The sequence below is a fragment of the Oncorhynchus masou genome, unplaced genomic scaffold, assembly GCF_036934945.1.
Source record: "Oncorhynchus masou masou isolate Uvic2021 unplaced genomic scaffold, UVic_Omas_1.1 unplaced_scaffold_1700, whole genome shotgun sequence".
Lineage (NCBI taxonomy): Eukaryota > Metazoa > Chordata > Actinopteri > Salmoniformes > Salmonidae > Oncorhynchus > Oncorhynchus masou.
Window position 1 is genome coordinate 47,843 of NW_027007156.1, and position 4,658 is coordinate 52,500.

At 44.8% G+C, this 4,658-nt stretch overlaps 1 protein-coding gene across 1 annotated transcript in view; it reads left to right on the forward strand.

Moving 5' to 3' along the window:
- The first annotated feature begins 565 nt into the window (after positions 1-565).
- Positions 566-4,658, forward strand: part of LOC135531993 (Krueppel-like factor 3) — a 46,503-nt gene continuing 42,410 nt past the window's right edge. The window contains exon 1 of the mRNA XM_064959676.1: positions 566-966. The gene's annotated coding sequence lies outside the window, so the exon portion shown is untranslated. The remainder of the gene's footprint in view (positions 967-4,658) is intronic.

Consider the following 4,658-nt stretch of genomic DNA (forward strand, 5'->3'; position numbering starts at 1 on the left):
TTTACTTTCTTTTGACAATGTAAACATACGTTTTTCCATGCCAATAAAGCCCTTGTATTTTGAGAGAGAGAGAGAGAGAGAGAGAGAGAGAGAGAGAGAGAGAGAGAGAGAGAGAGAGAGAGAGAGAGAGAGAGAGAGAGAGAGAGAGAGAGAGAGAGAGAGAGAGAGAGAGAGAGAGAGAGGGGTGTCAGTTACTATCTGCATTTCTTTTTTCTGACAGGGTGTGGTTGCCTGGCTTGGTATTTGTATCTTGTAGTACAATTTAGGCCACAAAATATGTGTGTTCTGCTATTATTATCCATTGTAATTGTATACATACATAGAAAGAACTTGAGGCCAAATATATATATAACAATCATATATATATATATATATATATTCATATTCTAGGCTATAATCTAATACATGTTAGACAATTCTTCGTGATTCCCTTGACCGCTCCTCTCTGGTTTAGTTCCTTGTGTGTCACGTCACACGTCCTGTTCTCGAGCTGACGCCCGCGTCACGCCCAAAGTTTCCTCTTCCCTCTCTGTTAATATAAAAGGCGCACACCACCCCGCCCGAGCCGAGCCGACCGGACCCGACCCCACCCCTCGTCTCCCCTGCGAACCCACTCCAGTCCCGCCCTACGCCACGGTCATGTGACACGCTCAACAACGCACTCGCTGTCTCCGGAGAAATAGGAGAAGAAGAAAATTTCGTAACCGGGGCAAGTTTTGTTTCCGTGCCAGTCCCGACTATCTGTCATTTGGAGTTTGTGTTGTTTTCCAAACGGCGATCGGTTGACCAATACGTGGGACACGGTTTTGTTATTTTCGACTGCGACACTTTTTTTAACAGAACGGAATTTAAAACGGATTTATTTTTTTATTTTATTTTTTGTACCTTACGCACGGAGACAGTTACTTGGAGATTTACACAACGGGAATAATTCACGAACAAACACACAATATTCTCCATTGTAAAGTAAGTTTTTTATTTTTTTTTATTCTGTTTTTTTTTTGACTGAAATCTAAACACTGAAACCATTTAGGCTACAATGTTATTTATGTTAACATATTAAACATTGGTGATTCGCTTTTACTTTCTGTTAGATAGCTGGTTAATAAATTGGTGATTGTTATAGTCTTGTCATGCGAACTGTGTTACTTGTGTGATGACTGACATGATTGAAGCGTCTTGTCAACACAACGTGTAAATCAGGCATAGTCTAAGTAATGTAACGTAGTCTAGTGTTATGTCCATTTGGAAACACACACACACACACACACACACACACACACACACACACACACACACACACACAGTCGGTGTCCTTTAGCATTACTGCCTGTGCGTTCGTGTGTGTGTGTGTGTGTGTGTGTGTGTGTGTGTGTGTGTGTGTGTGTGTGTGTGTGTGTGTGTGTGTGTGTGTGTGTGTGTGTGTGGTGTGTGTGTGTGTGTGGTGGAAAACGTACTCAATTGTCATACTTGAGTAAAAGTAAAGATACCTTAGAAAATGACTCAAGTAAAAGTCACCCAGTAAAATACTACTTGAGTAAAAGTATTTAGTTTTAAATATACTTAAGAATCAAAAGTAAAAGTATGAATAATAAAATAACTCCTTATATTAAGCAAACCAGATGACACAATTTTCTTGTTTAAAAAAATAAGAAGTTTATGGATAGCCAGGGGTCACACTCCAACACTCAGACATCATTTACAAACAAAGCATTTGTGTTTAAAGCAGGTGTGTTTAGTGAGTCCTCCAGATCAGAGACAGTAGGGATGACCAGGGATGTTCTCTGTTTAGTGAGTCCTCCAGATCAGAGGCAGTAGGGATGACCAGGGATGTTCTCTGTTTAGTGAGTCCTCCAGATCAGAGGCAGTAGGGATGACCAGGGATGTTCTCTGTTTAGTGAGTTCTCCAGATCAGAGGCAGTAGGGATGTTCTCTGTTTTGTGAGTCCTCCAGATCAGAGGCAGTAGGGATGACCAGGGATCTTCTCTTGATAAGTGTGTGAATCGGACCCTTTTCCTGTCAAAATGTATTGAGTACTTTTGGGTATCAGAGAATGTATTGAGTACTTTTGGGTATCAGAGAATGTATTGAGTACTTTTGGGTATCAGAGAATGTATTGAGTACTTTTGGGTATCAGAGAATGTATTGAGTACTTTTGGGTATGAGAGAAAATGTATTGAGTACTTTTGGGTATCAGAGAAAATGTATTGAGTACTTTTGGGTATCAGAGAAAATGTATTGAGTACTTTTGGGTATCAGAGAAAATGTATTGAGTACTTTTGGGTATCAGAGAAAATGTATTGAGTACTTTTGGGTATCAGAGAATGTTTTGAGTACTTTTGGGTATCAGAGAATGTTTTGAGTACTTTTGGGTATCAGAGAAAATGTATTGAGTACTTTTGGGTATCAGAGAAAATGTATTGAGTACTTTTGGGTATGAGAGAAAATGTATTGAGGAAGAAGTACACCATTTTCTTCAGTGAAGTCAAAGTTGTTGAAAATATAAATGGTAGATCTACAGCTCTATGTTGATGGATCTACAGCTCTATGTTGGTGTATCTACAGGTCTATGTTGATGGATCTACAGCTCTATGTTGATGGATCTACAGCTCTATGTTGATGGATCTACAGCTCTATGTTGGTGGATCTACAGGTCTATGTTGATGGATCTACAGCTCTATGTTGGTGTATCTATAGGTCTATGTTGGTGGATCTATAGGTCTATGTTGGTGGATCTATAGGTCTATGTTGGTGGATCTACAGGTCTATGTTGGTGGATCTACAGCTCTATGTTGGTGGATCTACAGCTCTATGTTGGTGGATCTACAGGTCTATGTTGGTGGATCTATAGGTCTATGTTGGTGGATCTATAGGTCTATGTTGGTGGATCTACAGGTCTATGTTGGTGGATCTACAGGTCTATGTTGATGGATCTACAGGTCTATGTTGATGGCTCTACAGGTCTATGTTGATGGCTCTACAGGTCTATGTTGATGGATCTACAGGTCTATGTTGATGGATCTACAGGTCTATGTTGTATAACTCTTTTGCCGCTAATTGGTCTTTCGACCAATCAATAATTTGGGCGAAATATCAGAATTGGGCTGCCTGTGGAAACACAGCCTCTGTGTTGATTTGGACTGTCCCGTAGCCTGTTCTATAGTCTACTGGTATGGTACTCTATGGTTCTACCCTCTATCTCTGTTGAACAGCGGCAGGGAGCCTAGTGGTTAGAGTGTAGAGGAGGTAGGTAGCCTAGTGGTTAGAGTGTAGATGAGGCAGTTAGCCTAGTGGTTAGAGTGTAGAGGAGGTAGGTAGCCTAGTGGTTAGAGTGTAGAGGAGGTAGGTAGCCTAGTGGTTAGAGTGTAGAGGAGGCAGGTAGCCTAGTGGTTAGAGTGTAGAGGAGGTAGGTAGCCTAGTGGTTAGAGTGTAGAGGAGGTAGGTAGCCTAGTGGTTAGAGTGTAGAGGAGGCAGGTAGCCTAGTGGTTAGAGTGTAGAGGAGGCAGGTAGCCTAGTGGTTAGAGTGTAGAGGACGCAGTTAGCCTAGTGGTTAGAGTGTAGAGGAGGTAGGTAGCCTAGTGGTTAGATTGTAGAGGAGGTAGGTAGCCTAGTGGTTAGAGTGTAGAGGAGGCAGTTAGCCTAGTGGTTAGAGTGTAGATGAGGCAGTTAGCCTAGTGGTTAGATTGTAGAGGAGGTAGGTAGCCTAGTGGTTAGAGTGTAGAGGAGGCAGTTAGCCTAGTGGTTAGAGTGTAGAGGAGGTAGGTAGCCTAGTGGTTAGAGTGTTGGGCGGCAGGTAGTCTAGTGGTTAGAGTGTAGAGGAGGCAGGTAGCCCAGTGGTTAGAGTGTAGAGGAGGCAGGTAGCCCAGTGGTTAGAGTGTAGAGGCGGCAGGTAGCCCAGTGGTTAGAGTGTAGAGGCGGCAGGTAGCCCAGTGGTTAGAGTGTAGAGGAGGCAGTTAGCCTAGTGGTTATAGTGTAGAGGAGGCAGGTAGCCCAGTGGTTAGAGTGTAGAGAAGGCAGGTAGCCCAGTGGTTAGAGTGTAGAGGCGACAGGTAGCCTAGTGGTTAGAGTGTAGAGGCGGCAGGTAGCCCAGTGGTTAGAGTGTAGAGGAAGCAGGTAGCCTAGTGGTTAGAGTGTAGAGGAGGCAGGTAGCCTAGTGGTTAGAGTGTAGAGGCGGCAGGTAGTCAAGTGGTTAGAGTGTAGAGGAGGCAGGTAGCCGAGTGGTTAGAGGAGGCAGGTAGCCGAGTGGTTAGAGGAGGCAGGTAGCCGAGTGGTTAGAGGAGGCAGGTAGCCGAGTGGTTAGAGGAGGCAGGTAGCCGGGTGGTTAGAGGAGGCAGGTAGCCGGGTGGTTAGAGGAGGCAGGTAGCCGGGTGGTTAGAGGAGGCAGGTAGCCGGGTGGTTAGAGGAGGCAGGTAGCCGGGTGGTTAGAGGAGGCAGGTAGCCGGGTGGTTAGAGGAGGCAGGTAGCCGGGTGGTTAGAGGAGGCAGGTAGCCGGGTGGTTAGAGGAGGCAGGTAGCCGGGTGGTTAGAGGAGGCAGGTAGCCGGGTGGTTAGAGGAGGCAGGTAGCCGGGTGGTTAGAGGAGGCAGGTAGCCGAGTGGTTAGAGGAGGCAGGTAGCCGGGTGGTTAGAGGAGGCAGTTAGTCTAGTGGTTAGAGTGTAGA